The sequence below is a fragment of the Ursus americanus genome, chromosome 27, assembly GCF_024610735.1.
Source record: "Ursus americanus isolate L20-20 chromosome 27, mUrsAme1.1.p, whole genome shotgun sequence".
NCBI classification, from domain to species: Eukaryota; Metazoa; Chordata; class Mammalia; order Carnivora; family Ursidae; genus Ursus; species Ursus americanus.
Window position 1 is genome coordinate 7735451 of NC_142153.1, and position 18965 is coordinate 7754415.

The 18965-nt window shown below is 38.0% G+C and overlaps 1 protein-coding gene across 1 annotated transcript in view; it reads left to right on the top strand.

Annotated features, from left to right (window-relative positions):
• LOC123780332 (disintegrin and metalloproteinase domain-containing protein 18-like) overlaps positions 1 to 18965 on the top strand; it is a 148581-nt gene that overhangs the window by 19989 nt on the left and 109627 nt on the right. The window lies entirely within an intron of this gene.

Consider the following 18965-nt stretch of genomic DNA (forward strand, 5'->3'; position numbering starts at 1 on the left):
GTTTATTTGTTTCTCATGTATTGAGTTTGAGAAGTTCTTTGTAGATCTTGGATACCAGTCCTTTATCTGTAGTGTCATTTGCAAATATCTTCTCCCATTCCGTGGGCTGCCTCTTAGTTTTTCTGTTTCTTTGGCTGTGCAGAAACTTTTAATCTTGATGAAGTCCCATAAATTCATTTTATCTTTTGTTTCTCTTGCCTTTGGGGATGTGTCATGAAAAAGGTTGCTTTGGCTGATGTCGTAGAGGTTGCTGCCTATGTTCTCCTCTAGAGTTTTGATGGATTCCTGCCTCATATCGAGGTCTTTCATCCATTTGGAGTTTATTTTTGTGTATGGTGTGAGAGAGTGGTCAAGTTTCATTCTTTTGCATGTAGCTGTCCAATTTTCCCAGCACCATTTATTGAAGAGACTGTCTTTTTCCCACCGGATGTTTTTTCCTGCTTTATCAAATATTAGTTGCCCAAAGAGCCGAGGGTCCATTTCTGGGCTCTCTATTCTGTTCCATTGGTCTATGTGTCTGTTTTTGTGCCAGTACCATGCTGTCTTTGTGATCACAGCTTTGTAGTACAGCTCGAAATCCGACATTGTGATGCCCCCAGCTTTGTTTTTCCTTTTCAACAGTTCCTTGGAGATTCGGGGCCTTTTCTGTTTCCATACAAATTTAAGGACTGTTTGTTCCAGTTCTTTGAAAAATGTCCTCGGTATTTTGATCGGGATAGCATTGAAAGTGTAGATTGCTCTGGGTAGCATGGACATTTTAACTATGTTAATTCTTCTTATACATGAGCATGGAATATCTTTCCATCTTTTTATGTCTTCCTCAATGTCTTTCAATAGTGATTTATAGTTTCTAGAATATAGGTCCTTTACGTCTCTGGTTAAGTTAATTCCAAGGTAACGTATGGTTTTTGGTGCTATTGTAAATGGGATGGATTCCCTAATTTCTCTTTCTTCGGTCTCGTTATTCGTGTATAGAAATGCAACTGATTTCTGAGCATTGATTTTGTATCCCGCCACGTTACTGAATTGCTCTATAACTTCTAATAGTTTGGGAGTGGCTTCTTTTGGGTTTTCCATATAGAGTATCATGTCATCTGCGAAGAGAGACATTTTGACTTCTTCTTTGATGATTTGAATACCTTTAATCCCTTTTTGTCGTCTGATTGCTGTTGCAAGGACTTCTAGTACTATGTTGAATAATAGTGGCAAGAGTGGGCATCCTTGTCGAGTTCCTGATCTTAAGGGAAAGGCTTCCAGCTTTTCCCCATTGAGAATAATATTTGCAGTTGGCTTTTCATAGATGGCTTTTATGAGATTGAGAAATGTACCTTCTATTCCTACACTCTGAAGAGTTTTAATCAGGAAAGGATGCTGTATTTTGTCAAATGCTTTTTCGGCATCGATTGAGAGGATCATATGGTTCCTGAGTCTTTTCTTGTTGATATGATGTATCACACTGATTGATTTGCGAACATTGAACCACGCTTGCATCCCAGGTATGAATCCCACTTGATCGTGATGGATAATCCTTTTAATGTACTTTTGGATTCTATTAGCAAGTATCTTGTTGAGGATTTTGGCATCCATATTCATTAGGGAGATCGGTCTGTAATTCTCCTTTTTGATGGGGTCTTTGCCTGGTTTGGGGATCAAGGTAATATTGGCCTCATAGAATGAGTTTGGTAGCTTTCCTTCTGTTTCTATTTTTTGAAATAGCTTTAGGAGAATAGGTATTATTTCTTCTTTGAATGCTTGGTAGAATTCCCCAGGAAAACCGTCCGGGCCTGGAGTTTTGTTATTTGGAAGGTTGTTTATCACTGACTCAATTTCTTCATAATTAATTGGCCTGTTTAAGAAATCACTTTCTTCCGGTTTCAATCTTGGTAGTTTATAGGTTTCCAGAAAGGATTCCATCTCTTCCAGATTGCTTAGTTTATTGGCATATAGCTGTTTATAAAAATTTCTAATAATCCTTCCAATTTCAATGGTGTTCGTCGTGATCTCTCCCTTTTCATTCATAATTTTAATAATCTGGGTCCTTTCTCTTTTCTTTTGGATAAGTCTTGCCAGTGGTCTGTCAATTTTATTGATTCTCTCCAAGAACCAGCTTCTAGTCCTGTTGATCTGTTCTACTGTACTTCTGGTTTCTGCTTGATTGATTTCAGCTCTAATTTTGGTCAACTGCTTCCTCGTGCATGGATTAGGCCTGTCCCTCTGTTGCTGTTCCAGCTTCGTGAGGTGAGAATATAAAAACTGCATTTTAGATTTTTCTATTCTTTTTAGTCAGGCTTGGATCGCTATGTATTTTCCCCTTAGGACTGCCTTTGCAGTATCCCATAGGTTTTGGACTATTGTATTTTCATTCTCATTGGTCTCCATAAATTGTTTAATTTGATTTTTGATTTCCTGGTTTATCGAGTCATTCCTGAGCAGGATGGTTCTTAGTCTCAAAGTGTTTGAATTTCTTCCAAATTTTTCCTTGTGGTTGAGTTCCAATTTCAGAGCATTGTGGTCTGAGAATATGCAGGGGATAATTCAATCTTTTGGTATTGGTTGAGACCTGTTTTGTGTCCCAGAACATGGTTTATTCTTGAGAATGTTCCATGGGCATTAGAATAGAATGAGTATTCTTTGGTTCTGGGGTGTAGTGTTCTATATATATCTATGAGGTCCAACTCGTCGAGTATGGCATTCAAAGCCTTTGATTCTTTGCTTAGTTTTTGCCAGGGTGTTCTGTCTATTTCTGATAGTGGAGTGTTGAGGTCCCCTACTATTAATGTATTTTTATTTATATGTCTCTTTATTCTGGTTAAGAGTTGGCTTGTGTATCTTGCTGCTCCCCTGTTGGGGGCATATATATTTATAATTGTCATATCCACTTGTTGAATACTTCCTTTAAGAATAATATAGTGCCCTTCTGCGTCTCTAACTATAGTCTGTAGTTTAAAATCCAAGCTATCTGATATGAGTATTGCTACCCCAGCTTTCTTTTGAGGTCCATTTGCGTGAAAGATGGTACTCCATCCCCTTACTCTCAGTCTGAATGCATCTTTGGGTTCGAAATGAGTCTCTTGTAGACAGCAAATGGATGGGTCATTTCTTTTTATCCAATCTGCAACCCTGTGGTGTTTATGGGATGGTTCAAACCATTTACATTAAGACTGATTACTGAGAGATATGATTTTAATGATGCCATGTTGCCAGTAAAGTCTTTGTATGTATTGGCTGTGACTTTCTGTTCTGTATCACTCTTGGGGCCTTTTTACTTTTATAGAACCCCCCATAATATCTCCTGTAGGCCTGGTTTCGTGGTTACGAAATTGGTTAGTGACTGGCGATTCTGAAATGTCTTTATTTCTCCATCAATTCTGAATGACAGCCTTGCTGGATAAAGGATCCTTGGCTGCATGTTTTTCTCTGAAAGAGCTTTAGATATGCTCCCCCAACCCTTTCTCTCATTCCAGGTCTGTGTAGACAGGTCTGACGTAATTCTGATGCCTTTGCCTTGGTACGTGAGAAATTTCTTTGCCCTGGCCGCTTTCAATACTGTATCCTTGGATCTAATATTTGCGAATGCACTATGACGTGACGTGGCGTAGGTTTGTCGTGGTTGAGCTTGCGAGGGGTCCTCTCTGCCTCTTGGACACGAATGTTTGTTTCCCTTGCTAGATTAGGGAAGTTTTCAGCTACAATTTGTTCAAATATCTCTTCTAGACCTCTGTTTTTCTCCACCCCCTCGGGGATGCCGATGATTCTAACATTGGATCTTTTCATTGAGTCAGTAATCTCCCGTAACCTACATTCGTGGGCGTGGATTTTTTTAAGACCATCTTCTATTTTCACTTTTTCCTCTATTAACCCATCCTCCAATTCACTAACCCGTTCCTCTGCTTTTGTGACCCTGGCCGTCAGAGCCTCTAGTTTTGCCTGCATTTGGCTCATAGAATTTTTAATTTCTGTCAGATTCGCTCTCATTTCTGTCCTTAGGGATTCTATATTCTCAGTAACCTTTTCGTTAATACTTTTTTCAATTCTACTCATCATTTTGACCAGCCTTACTCTGAATTCCATTTCTGATACTTTGGTTACATCCATATCCATTATTTCTGTGGCAGAGGCCACAGACTCACTGTCTTTTCTTTGCTGGGGGGGGGGGCTTCTCCTTCTTGTCATTCTGATGAGGAGAGGTTGCAGGGTTGTCCAGAGCCCAAATTATTGACTGGGTCCCAGGCCGTGCCCCTTGTTTTATAGGGATCTTAGGGATGTGGGCTTCTTCTTTAAAGATTTTATTTATTTATTTATGTGGCAGCCAACCAGCGAGAGAGGGAACAGAAGCAGGGGAGTGGGAGAGGAAGAAGCAGGCTCCCAGCGGAGGAGCCGGATGAGGGACTCCTTTCCGGAACGCCGGGATCACGCCCTAAGCCGAAGACAGGCGCTCAATGACTGTGCCACCCAGGCGCCCGGGTTGTGGGCTTCTTGATTTTTCAGCCTGCCTTCTGGGGGAGGGGCCTGCCGCGCCGATACTCAGGCAACCCTGTTTGGGTAGAGTCTCCGTGTCCCCTGCGAGGGGGGATGGGGATGGGCACTCTCTGAGCCGGTATTTCCAGGCTTTTATTCTCTGGCGGCTTTCCCTGGCGGTCTGCTGTGCCTCTTCTGAGAGTCAGAGCAGCAGCGGCCGAATTTCAGCCTCTGTCTCAGATCAGAGGGATTGCGGCCCGTTCTCTACTAATGTTCTGGCCACTTTAACTCTGTTACTGTTGGTGCTGCTCAACCCTGCAGCGTCCCGGGATGTGCGCCCCTCACCCGGCGTCCCAGCCCTCACTTCCAGGGCCGGCGCGTCTCTGTCCTTTGTGTTTCTAACGCCGCCAGCCGCCAGCCGCCCCGCGCGCGCTCCGGAAGCTCCCGGTCTCAGTCTGGATCCAGTGAGCACACCGGGATTCCGGTGTTCCGCGAGATGCCTGGTGGCGCGTTTTACCCGGCTCACCGTCTCAGTCTGCTGTTTTGCGGTGCCGACTGCGAGCCCGCCCGCCCGCTCCCCCGTGCAGGTGGCTGCTGCTTCCCGGCGCCCGAATGCGTCGGCTCCCTCCCCCTTCCGTTTATCTTCCGATATCTGTGCACGGTTTCATGGCTCCCCACTTCGTACCTCAATACTCAGCGCTGGAGATGTTCATTTGTAGAGATCCAGATGCATCTTCCTGCGTCTCAGGCCGGTTCCGTGGTTGTTTAGGCTGGTCTGGTACCTATCCAGCTCGACTCAGGGGACCGGCTGAAAAAGGTGTCTCCTACTCCTCCGCCATCTTAACCGGAAGTCCTGATGGACATATTTCTTAATTATTATGCATTCAAGTCCAATATATGATTTTTATCATTATCTTTTCCATTTAAGAAATATTTTCTTACTCCAAGGACATAAATATTTTTACTTCTGTTTTGGAATTTATTTTTATTTACCTTTTCACATACAGTTTTATGATCATCTCTAATTGGTAAAAATATGTGGTGTGAAGTAGGGGTTAAAGTTTATTTTTTGCATATTCATTTGCTCCAACACCATTTCTAGAAAGACCTGTCTTATTTCATTCAATTTTGCTGGCAATTTTTTAAAACATCAAGTAATGGAATATGTATGGCCTATTTCTCAAATCTCTCTTTTCTTTTCCCCCCATTGGTTAATTTATATTTTGTTAAATCAATACTACACTATACTGATTACTATAGCTTTATTTCCATTTAATCTATGTTTAAATCCTCTTCTTATTCTTCACTATTGCTTTGACTGTTCTGGGTCTTTTTCCTTTAAACATATTTTAGAATTATTCTAAATTTACACACACACACACACACACACACACACACAGAATGCATAATACAGCTGTGATTTTGATTTGGGGATTGCATTGAATGCGTATATCACTTTGGGAAGAATTGTCATCTTAACAGTATTGAGTCTTCCAATCTAATACACACACATCTTTACATTTTTTTGTTAATTCTTTCACCAGTATTCTGTTGTTTTCCGGAACATCCTTTTTAGTTTTATTGTTATGCATTTGATGGTCTATAGTAATATATTTTTTTTACTTTAACATTTCAATTTTTCTTGTTAGTTTATGGAAATACTATTGATATGTACGTATTCATTTTATATCCTGTGATCATGCCTAATTGAATTGTTAACTCTTTTGAGGTTTTTTTTAGCTTCTTATCTGAATAATGATATTTTTAGTTTCTCTTTTCTAATCTTAGATTTCCTTTTCTAGTTTTTGTATTTTTTACTTCTTTACTTGTAATTCCTTTTCTTGCTTTGTTATCTTAGCTTGGCTCTCTAATACATATGAATGTATTGTGTATATTCCTAACTCCCCCCCTACCTTATACAGTAGCTATTTTATATGTTACTTAAATATTATATTTTACTCATTTTTACAAATCATGGATTTTTTTACTTAATATTCTGTTTAGGATTTTAGGGTTTGTGTTTAAGAAATAATGATATCTAATGTCCTTCCTTATAATGTTTTATTTCATCGTATTAAGCTTATGCAAGTCTCATAAAATGAGTTATTATGTTTTTTTCAAGATTTATACATTATGGGTTTGATTTCTTCCATGTGTATTTGGAAGCATTCACATCTGAAGCCATGTAGATCTTAAGTTTGCTTAAAGGGAATATTTTTAAGTACTGATTTAATTGCTTTGACATATATAAAGCAGTTCAGATTTATTTATTTTTGTTTCACTTTCTGTAAGTTAGGTTTTCAAGGTTTTTTTAAATATCATATAAGTTTTCAAATTATTGAAATACATTTATTGAAACTACCTACTTTTTATCTTTAAAAAATTGGTAACTTTGTAGTGATATCACCGTTTCTATTGCTCACCATTGCCATCAGTGATCTGATAGTGATCAAGATTTTCACTCTTAAGTTTTACAATGAAGTCATCAAATATGAAAATTAACATTCTTACAAAACTATTTACTCGTCTATAGATTTTGTTTGATTTTGACAGTTTCCCCACAAATGTTTTTCTTGTCCAACCTCTAATCCAGGATCCTACACTTCATTGAGTTGTCGTTTCTTCTTTTCCTCTAGTATGTTATGGTATTATGGTCTTTCTTTGTGTTTCCTATACCTTGGAATGCTTCTTGTCTTTCCTGATACCTTTCTTGTATCGGAGAACAATTTCCAGTTGTCTTGCTGTATGTCCCTCAATATGAGTTTGTCCCATACTTTCTCATGATTATATCAAGACTATATTTTTTATAATATCAAAAATGTGATCTTTTCTTGTTAAGCTGTTGTTAAGGTAGTGCAGCTTTCATAACATGAATTAGGGTGTTTTTACCTTTTTATTATATTCTGGAAGATTTGGGGTATGGATGTTTTAATTTCTTCTCTAAATGTCTGTAAGAATTCACTCTTGTAGCCCTCTTAGCCCAGCGATTCATTTTTTGGAAAGTTTTATTGCATATTCCATTTTGATGGTGATATGATTATATGTTTTTCAACTTTATCTGTGTAATTTTTGGTAAGCAGTGTTTTTAAATTTATCAACATTAAAAAATTATTGCAGAGTTAAGACGCTGGACTAGTAGGGGGGCTCTAGCTTGCCTTGTCCCTTGAACACAGTTAGATAAATATCAAGTCATTCTGAATACCCAAGAAATCAATCTGAGGACTGACAGAACAAACTGCCAACTAGAGGGACAAAAGAGGTCACATCATTGGAAGGTAAGAGGTAGGAGGAATGGAGACATGATTTGAGGGAGAAAAGAATCTGGAGTGCTACAGAGGGGAAAGAGCCATGATCACAGAGAAAGAAGAGGGAGAAAAAGCAGTGTGCAGGGGATTGCACAAGAAAAAACATTTCCCTAAAACCACTGACTGGAAAAATTGAGAGGAGCTGATTGTTGAAAGTGTTTATAAGCAGTAGGGCTCAAAGTCTGAAGTTTTAGAAGTTCATGTCATTGCCGGGATAGAGCCTGGCAGACACAGAAATGCTCCTGTGGAGAAGGAGGTCAGAGGCCCGGGAGCTAACAGTGTTGTCTGAGGATCCTCTGAATCACATTGGGAGAGACAGTTTCCTTTCACTTTGGGAGAGGTGACACTGCCTCTCACAGGACAAAAGAGATGGCAGACACCATCGAGATGCTCTGTTCCTTAGCATAGGCACAGAGGCACCTGTTGAGGGCAGTTAATGTGGACACTGGCTTTTTGCTGCACTACCGTAAATCTCAAGCACCTGCATGTTCATTCAACTGCTCATGTGGGACAAACCACCTCCAGCCACAGTGTAGCAAGAGCCTCCCCCAGAGGATCATTGTGGGCCTGCACTGCATCATGTTCCTAAAATTGAAGTTTTGAAACCCAACTGCTATGCCTGAGATAAAAGACAGGAGCACTGAGCAACTGGGTAGGCAGAAGGCTCGGACACAGACAGGGTGAAGGGAGGGATCTGAGGGACCCCTGGGACACATGAGCAGAGATTGTTCAGTCTTCTGGGAGGGCTTCCTGAACAGTGACAGGTGCAAATTTCCCTCTTTGGGGATGAGAGTGGGCTAATGCCAATTTTATCCCCAGCCCATCAGCACGGATGGACTTGAGTGATGAGCACAGTGCCAACAGTGCAGACCCTATCATACTAAAGGAGTCTAACCAATAAGAACATCTAACAATTATAAATATTTATGCCCCCAACTTGGGAGCACCCAAATATATAAATCAATTAATAACAAACACAAAGAAACTCATAGATAATAATACAATAATAGTAGGGGACTTAAACACCTCACTTAGAGCAATGGGCAGATCATCAAAGCAGAAAACCAACAAGGAAACAAAGGCTTTGGATGACACACTGAACCAGATGGACTTAACAGATATACTCAGAACATTTCATTCTAAAACAGCAGAATACACATTCTTCTCAAGGGCACATGGAACATTTTCCAGAATAGATCACATACCGGGTCACAAATCAGGTTTCAACTGGTACAAAAAACTGAGATCATACCATGCATATTTTCAAACCTCAAAGCTATGAAAGTAAAAGTCACCTACAGGAAAAAAAAATTGGAAAGACCACCAATACATGGAGTTTAAGAACATCCTACTGAAGAATGAATGGGTTAACCAGGAAATTAAAGAAGAAATGAAGAAATAGATAGAAGCAAATGAAAATGAAAACATGACAGTCTGAAACTTTTGGGATGCAGCAAAAGTAGTCAAAAGAGGGAAGAATATAGCAATGCAGGCCTTCCTCAAAAAAAAAACAAGAAAAGTCTCAAATATACAACCTAACCTAAACCTAAAGGAGCATCAAAAAGAATAGTAAATAAAGCCTAAGTCAGGAGAAGAAGAATAATAATAAAGATAAGAGCAGAAAGCAATGATAAACAAACAAGCAAACAAACAAAAATCCAGATGGATCAGTGAATCTAGGAGCTAGTTCTTTGAAATAATTAATAAAATTGATAAACTTCTAGCCAGACTTTTCAAAAAGAAAAGAGAAAGGACCCAAATAAAATCATGAATGAAAGAGATCACAACCAACACTGCAGAAATACAATCATAAGAGTATATTATGAAATATATGCCAAAAATTGCACAATTGGGAAGAAATAGATAAGTTACTATAAATATATAAACTACCAAAATTGAAACAAGATGAAACAGAAAATTTGAACAGACCCATAACCAGTAAAGAAATTGAAGCAGTAATCAAAAATCTCCTAACAGACTCCAGGGCCAGACTGCCTCCAGCAGAATTCTACCAAACATTTAAAGAAGCATTAATACCTATTCTTCAGAAGTTGTTTCAAAAAATGGAAATGGAGGAAACTTCCATTTCCAACTTCCAAACTTCCAAACTTCCAAAACTTCCAAACTCATCCTATGAAGCCAGCATTTCCTTGATCCCAAAACCGAAGACCTGCAACAAAGAGAATTATAGACCAATATCCCTGATGAACATAGATGCCAAAATTCTCCCAAGATACTAGCTAAAAGGATCCAACAGTATAATAAAAGGATTGTTCACCATGACCAAATGGAATTTATTCTTGGATTGCAGGCGTGGTTCAACATCCAGAAATCAATCAGTGTGATACACAACCTTAATAAAAGAAAGGACAAGAACCATATGATTCTCTCAATAGATGCAGAAAAAGCATTTCACAAAATATAGCATCTTTTCTTGATAAAAAATCTCTGCAGTGTAGGAATAGAGGGAACACACCTCAATATCATAAAAGGCACATATGAAAGACAACAGCTAATAGCATCCTCAATGGGAAAAACAGAACTTTTCCTCTGTGGTCAGGACCAAGACAGGGATGTCCACCGTCACCATTGTTTTTTTAACATAGTACTGGAAGTTCTTGCCTCAGCAACCAGACAACAAAAAAAATACAAAAGACATCCAAATCAGCAAGGAAGAAGTCAAACTTTCACTATTTGCAGATGACATGATACTCTGTAGAAAACCCAAAACACTCCATCAAAAATTTGCTGGGACTGATACACAAATTCAGTAAAGTCATGGGCTACAAAATAAAGATACAGAAATATGTTGCATTTCTATATGCTAATAATGAAGCAGCAGAAAGAAATCAAGGAATCAATCCCATTTACAATTGCACCAAAAACCATACTATAGTTAGGAATACACGTAACTAAAGAGAGAAAAGATCTGTGCTCTGAAAACTATAGAACACTTATGAAAGAAATTGAAGAGGAATGGGAAAGCATTCCATGCTCATGGATTGTAAGAACAAATATTGTTAAAATTTCTATACTACCCAAAGTGAACTATACATTTAGTACAATACCTATCAAAACACCACAGCATTTTTCACAGAACTAGATCAAACAATCCTAAAATTTGTACTGAACCACGAAAGACCCTGAATAGCCAAAGCAATCTTGAAAAAGAAAAGCAGAGCATCACAATTCTGGATTTCAAAGAATAATATTACAAAGCTCTAGTCATCAAGACAGTATGATAAACACATAGATGAATGAAACAGAATAGAAAACCCAGAAATGGGCCCTCAATGCTATGGTCAACTAATCATCAACAAATCAGGAGAGAATATTCTATCTAAAAAAAAGACAGACTTCAACAAGTGGTGTTGGGCAAACTGGATATCAACACACAAAAGAATGAGACTGGACCACTTTCTACACCATCCACAAAAATAAATTAAAAATTTGTGAAAGACCTAAATATGAGACAGGAAACCATCAAAATTGTAGAGGAGAACAGAGGCAGCAACCTCTTTGACATCGGCTGCAACAACTTTTTACTGGACACATCTCTGGAGGCAAGGGAAACAAAAGCAAAAATTAACTATTTGGCCTTCATCATGATAAAACACTTCTGTGCAGTGAAGGAAACATTAAATAAAGCTAGAACGCAACCTATGGAATGGGAGAAGATATTTGCAAATGACATATCTGATGAAAGGTTAATATCCAAAATGTATAAAGAATTTATTAAACTCAACAACAAAAACCAAACAATCTGGTTAAGAAATGGTCAGAAGACATGAATAGACATATTCCCAAAGAAGATATACAGATGGCTAACAAACACATGACAAGATGCTCAACTCACTCACCACCAGAGAAATACAAATCAAAACCATGATGAGATACCACCTCATACCTGTCAGAATGGCTAAAATTAACAACACAGGAGGCAACAGGTGTGGTGAAGACGCAGAGAAAGGGGAACTCTTTCACACTCTTGGTGGCAAACTCTAAGAGACTATTAACTGTAGAGAACAAACTGGAAGTTGATGGATGGGGGAGGTGGGCTAGATGGATGTTGGGTATTAAGGAGGGAACATTTCGTGATAAGCCCTGGCTGTTATATGTAAGTGATGAATCACTAAATTCTACTTCTGAAACCAACTTTACAGTGGATGTTAACCAACTAGAATTTAAACAAGAACTTGAAACCTACAAAGAGAAAAAAATAAAATAAAAATTATTGGCCTAAACATTTTAATAATCCATTATTATCCTTTTATTATCTTGTAGGATGTATTTTTTGGCCTCTCTTTTATTCCTGATATTGGTAATTTATATCATCTCTCAATTTCATGATAGTACTTATTAGGGGTGTATCAATTATATCCATCTTTTCAAAGAACCTTTATTTTTATTCCTTGATTTTGATGTTTATTTCCCAATTTATTGCTTTCTTTTTTTTTATTTAAACCAAAACTGGTTTTTTTTCAATTTTTTTCTTCAAAAAAAAATATTCTTTTTAGTGTTCCATGATTCATTGTTTTTGTATAACACCCAAGTGCTCATTGCAATAAGTGCCCTCCTTAATAACCATCACCAGGGCAACCCGTCCCCCCATCCCCTTCCCCTCTGAAACCCTCAGTCTGTTTCACGGTGTCCATAGTGTCTCATGGTTCTTCTCCCCCTCTGATTTTCCTCCCTTCATTTTTCCCTTCCTTCTCCGAATGTCCTCCATGTTATTCCTTTTGTTCCACATATGAGTGAAACCATATGATAGTTGTCTTTTTCTGCTTAGCTTATTTCACTTAGCATAATCCCCTCCAGTTCCATCCATGTTGTTGCAAATGATGGCTATTCAGTCTTTCTGATGGCTGAGTAATACTCCATTGTACCACATTTTCTTTATCCATTTGTCTGTTGAAGGACATCTTGGCTCCTTCCACAGTTTGGCTGTTGTGGACATTGCTGCTATGAACATTGGGGTGCATGTGGCCCTTCTTTCACTACATCTGTATCTTTGAAGTAAATACCCAGTAGTGCAATTGCTGGGTCATAGGGTAGCTCTATTTTTAACTTTTTGAGGAATCTCCACATTGTTTTCCAAAGTGGTTGTACCAATTTGCATTCCCACCAACAGTGTAAGAGGGTTCCCCTTTCTCCACATCCCCTCCAACATTTCTCATTTCCTGCCTTGTTAATTTTTGCCATTCTAACTGGTGTAAGGTGGTATCTCAATGTGGTTTTGATTTGTGTTTCTCTGGTAGCTAATGATGTTGAACATATTTTCATGTGTCTGTTATCCATTCATATGTGTTCTTTGGAAAAGTATCTGTTCATGTCTTCTGTCCATTTTTTGACTTGATTATTTGTTTTTTGGGTGTTGAGTTTGAGAAGTTCTTTATAGATCTTGGATACCAGCCCTTTATATGAAATGTCATTTGCAAATATCTTCTCCCATTCCGTGGGTTCCCTGTTAGTTTTGTTGACTGTTTCCTTTGCTGTGCAGAAGCTTTTTATCTTGATGAAGTTCCAAAAGTTCATTTTTGCTTTTGTTTCCCTTGCCTTTGGAGACATGTCATGAAAGAAGTTGCTATAGCTGATGTCAAAGACATTACTGCCTATGTTCTCCTCTAGGATTTTGGTGGATTCCTGTCTCACATTGAGGTCTTTCATCCATTTAGACTTTATCTTTGTGTATGGTGTGAGAGAATGGTCAAGTTTCATTCTTCTGTATATAGCTGTCCTATTTTCCCAGCACCATTTATTGAAGAGAATGTCTTTCTTCCACTGGATGTTTTTTTCCTGCTTTGTCAAAGATTAGTGGACCATAGATCCGAGGGTCCATTTCTAGAGTCTCTATTCTGTCCCATTGGTCTATGTGTCTGTTTTTGTGCCAGTACCGTGCTGTCTTTGTGATCACAGCTTTGTGGTATAGCTTGAAATCAGGCAACGTGATGTCCCCAGCTTTGTTTTTCTTTTTCAACATTTCCTTCACAATTTGGGGTCTTTTCTGGATCCATACAAATTTTAGGATTTTTTGTTCCAACTCTTTGAAAATGCCATTGGCATTTTGATTGGGATGGCATTGAAAGTGTAGATTGCTCTGGGCACCATAGACATTTTAACAACGTTTATTCTTCCGATCCGTGAGCACAGAAATTTTTCCATCTTTCTGTGTCTTCTTCAATTTCTTTCATAAGTGTTCTATAGTTTCTATAGTATAGATCCTTTACCTCTTTGGCTAGGTTTATTCCAAGGTATCTTATGGGTTTTAGTGCTATTGTAAATGGAATCGATTCCCTAAATTTTCTTTCTACAGTTACATTGTTAGTGTATAGAAAAGCAACTGATTTCTGTGCATTGATTTTGTAGCCTGCACATTGCTGAATTGCTGTATGACTTTTAGTAATTTGGGGGTGGAGTCTTTTGGGTTTTCCACATAAAGTATCATGTCATCTGTGAAGAGAGAGTTTGACTTCTTCTTTTCCAATTTGAATATGATATTCCAATTTGAGAATGATATTCACTGTGGGCTTTTCATAGATTTTTTTTTAATGAATTTGAGGAATGTTCTGTCTATCCCTACACTCTGCAGAGTTTTAATCAGGAAAGGATGTTGTATTTTGTCAAATGCTTTTTCTGCATCTATTGAGAGGATTATATTTTTCTTGTCTCTTCTCTTATTAATGTGTTCTATCACACTGATTGCATTGCGAATGTTGAACCACCCTTGCAACCCAGGCAAAAATCCCACCTGGTCATGAAGGATAATCCTTTTAATGTACTGTAGGATCCTATTGGCTCGGATCTTGTTGAGAATTTTGGCCTCTGTTTTCATTAGGGATATTGGTCTGTAATTTTCTGTTTTGATGGGTTCTTTGCCTGGTTTTGGGATCAAGGTAATGCTGGCTTCATAGAATGAGTTTGGAAGTTTTCCTTGATTCTGTTTTTTGAAACAGCTTCAGGAGAATAGGTATTAGTTCTTTTTTAAATGTTTGGTAGAATTCCTCTGGGAATCCATCAGGCCCTGGAGTCTTGTTTTTTGGGAGATTTTTGATCATTGCTCCAATTCCGTTACTGGTTATTGGTCTATTCAGGTTCTCGATTTCCTCCTGTTTAAGTCTTGGTAGTTTATAGGTTTCCAGGAAGGCATCCATTTCTTCCAGGTTGCTTAATTTATTGGCATATAGTTGCTGATAATAATTTCTAGTAATTATTTCTATTTCCTTGGTGTTAGTAATGATCTCTCCCCTTTCATTCATAACTTTGTTAATTTGGGTCTTTTTTTTTTCTTTTTTTTGTATAGTCTCTAGTGGTTTATTGATTTTTATTAATTCTTTCAAAGAACTAGCTTCTAGTTTCGCTGATCTGCTCTACTGTATTTCTGGTGTTTAATTCATTGATCTCTGCTCTAATTTTAATTATTTCTCTTCTCCTGCTTGGCTTAGGGTTTATTTGTTGTTCTTTCTCCTGTTCTTTAAGGTGTAAAGTTAACTCATGTATCTGGGATTTTTCTGTTTTTTTGAGTGAGGCTTGGATGGCTATGTATTTCCCCCTTAGGACCACCTTTGCAGTATCCCATAAGTTTTGGACCAATGTGCTTTCATTCTCATTGGTTTCCATGAATTATTTAAGTTCTTCTTTAATTTCCTGGTTGACCCAAACATTCTTAAGCAGGATGGTCTTTAGCTTCCAAGTGTTTGAATTCCCTCCAAATTTTTCCTTGTGATTGAGTTTCAGTTTCAAAGCATTGTGGTCTGAAAATATGCAGGGGATAATCTCAATATTTTGGTATCAGTTGAGATCTGATTTGTGATCAATGTGGTCTATTCTGGAGAAAATTCCGTGTGCGTTTGAGAAGAATGAGTATTCTGTTTTAGGGTGAAATGTTCTGTACATATCTATGAAGCCCATCTGGTCCAGTGTGTCATTCAAAGCTCTTGCTTCTTTGTTGAACTTCTGCTTAGATGATCTGTCTGTTGCTGAGAGTGGAGTGTTGATGTCTCCTACTATTAAAGTATTATTATCAATATGTTTCTTTATTTTGGTTAACAGTTGGCTTGTGTATGTATAATTGTGTAATTGTACAGTTATATGTTGGGGCGTCGGTCTGTTCTCATTGATCTTGGGAGGGGTCCTCTCTGCCTCTTGGACACAGATGCTTGTTTCCTTCCCCAGATTAGGGAAGTTCTCAGCTACAATTTGCTCAAAAATATCTTCTAGACCTCTCTCTCTCCCCATCCCCTCAGGGTTCCTAATAATTCTGACATTGGAAATTTTCATTGCATCATTAATCTTTCTCAGTCTGATTCCTTGAGCTTGAATCTGTTTTTCCCATGACTCCTCCATTTCCTTCTTTTCTATCCTCTTATCTTCTAGCTCACTAACTTGTTCTTCTGCTTCATTTACCCTAGCAGTATATGCAGTTTAGACTGCATTTCATTCATAACATTTTCAAGTTCAGCCTGAGTAGATCTCATTTCTGCCCTTAGAGATTCTATATTGTCACTAATATTTTTCTCAAGCACAGATATCCTCATAATTGTTACTCTGAAATCTATTTCTGACATCTTGCTTATATCCATATCCATTACGTCTGTGGCAGAGGCCATAGTCTCTGATTCTTTTCTTTGTTGGGGGTTCCTCCTCTTAGTCATTCTGTTGGAGGGTGGCTGAGGGAACATACAGAGTCCAAAGTATTCACCACAACCCAAGCAAGATGCACCTGATTTATTGGAACCTTGGGTTGCTGTCTTCTTGTTCTTCCAGACTGTCTTCTGGCAGAGGGGACTGGTGCACTGTTACTGTTGGGGGGGGGGCATGGGCTCAGTGAAAACCGGTTTTTTGGGTCTTTTGTTCTCTGGTGGCTTTCTGTGGCAGTTTTCCATGTGTCCTCTGAGAGTCAGAGCAGAAGTGACCACATCCAAACCTCTGTCTCAGAACAGAGAAATTGCAAGTCTGCTCTTCACTGAGCTCTCCAGGAGATACTGTCTCCATTCCTGTCTGCGCTGCTAAAAAACGAGCCTCCCTGGTTGTTTGCCCCACAGCAACACTCCCAGAGGTGGAACCCAGGGCCAGGCCACCTCTGCCGTTTGTGCTTCTAACACCGCAAGCTGCCCGCAAATCGCACACTCATACTCCTGCAGCAACTCGTTCCTGTTTGGGGACTGCACTAAAGTCCTTTCCCCACCGCTACCAGTCTGCAAGTCTGTGCCCAGTCCCAACGCTGGACACTTTTGTGCTCCTATGTTATTTCACCTTCCTGGAACCAGTGCTTATGGCGGCTCCCTCCCCCTTCTGTTTATCTTTCAATATCTGCACGCAGAATCATGGCTCTCTGCTTCATACCTCGAGACAGCCAGAGATTTTCTGCTTATAGAAATCCAGATATAACTTCTTACATTTCAGGTGATTTTTTGGGTGTTCAGAATGGTTTGGTAGATATCCAGCTAAATTCAGGGGACTGGTTGATATAGGGTCCCCTACTCCTCCATCGTCTTTTCCCTCCGCTCTAATTTATTGCTTTCTTATCTTTACCTTGTTATTTCCCCCCTTTCAGTTTCTTTCATTTGGATAAGATCAGTGATTTTATGCATTTTTAATTTTATAATATATACACATTTAAAAATTTATCTGTAGTCAATGAATAACTAATACAAGAGTTTTTGTTTCTAGCAACACAAGTTTTGGTAAGATTTGTATCAACATTTGGGTTTTTATAAATAATTTTCTAATTCGTGTGTGTGTGTGTGTGTCTGTGACCCTTGGGTAATTTAGAATTGTATGGGTTAGATTCAAAATATTTGGGGATTTTCAAGTTATATTTCTGTGTTCATATCTAGTTTTATTCCATATTGGTAAAAGAGCCTAATCTGAATGATGTAAAATCTTGGAAATCTGTTGTGACTTCCTTTGTGGCCCAGTATATGGTCAATTTTATAAATGGTCCACATGCATTTGGAAAGGATTTAATACATTCTGCCCTTGTTAGATGCAGTGCTCTCTGTATATTAATGAGTCAAATATTTTAACTGCATTGTTCAGGCTTTCTATATTTATTATATTTTTGCCCTCTCATCCCATCAGTTACTAAGAGAATCATCTTAATATCCAGGGTTTCTTAAATTCTTTTAATTGTGTCCATTTTGTTTTCCAATTTTGGTGATGTGTATTATTCCCTACTAATTAAGCTTTGCCATGTCTTTTTTATATATTGAGAATTTTTACCTTGTGAAATAAACTTTTGGACCTAGTGATATCTTCCAAAGTGTCATGACATTTAGTATATGAATTTATACTTCTACTCTGATGATCTTAAGTATTCTCAGATTGTCATAAATAACGATTTTTCTATTGTGTGGGGATATATTTCATATATATATATAACAACTGTCTAAAGCACTGTTTCTTTTATTATAAGGAAAACATTTTGACTGGAATATGTTTAACTTCTAATTCATCCAGTGGAAATATATAATTAATTTTCCATTACTTCTATTATCAACAATTGTAACAAGTAACCCATTTCAAGAACTATCATAATTTTGAGTAAACAAGCTACACAGATTTCTAAGATTTGGTAGGATTCCAGTTTTTCAATTTGCAAAGATAGCAACTTTTGCAGAAGTATTAAGCATTTTCCAAAATATGACTCCAAAGAACACGTGTTAACTAAGTTCCCAAATAAGTAAGAATTTATGTCCTCTCACCTGGGTGGCTCAGTTGTTTCAGTATCTGACTTTGGCTCAAGTCATGATCCCAGGATCCTGAGATCGAGTCCCACATTGAGCTCCTTCCTCAGTGGGAAGCCTGCTTCTCCTTCTACCTGCAGCTCCCCCTGCTTGTGCTCTCTCTCTCTCTCACTCTGTCTGACAAATAAATTTTTAAAAAATGTTTTTTTAAAAAAAGAATTTATGTTCTCTCAAGAATTTACCAGTTTCAAAGGATAACATATTTTTTTCTCCTTGCCTTTACGTAATTTAATCTTATTTATCAAAATTTGTAGAATCCTTAAGCCACACAATTTTTAATTTTTTTGTAATTGTGATTTTTGGTTTTTATTCTTTAGAAATATTTGAGCATTTTGATTTTATAAATATTTATTTATCTGATTTTTTTTAACCTACCATGTATATGACAAGAGGTTTTGTGATTCCCTCTGTGTCATAGAAAATGACTGTTATTTTCTCTGTGTCTAGCTGAAGAAAT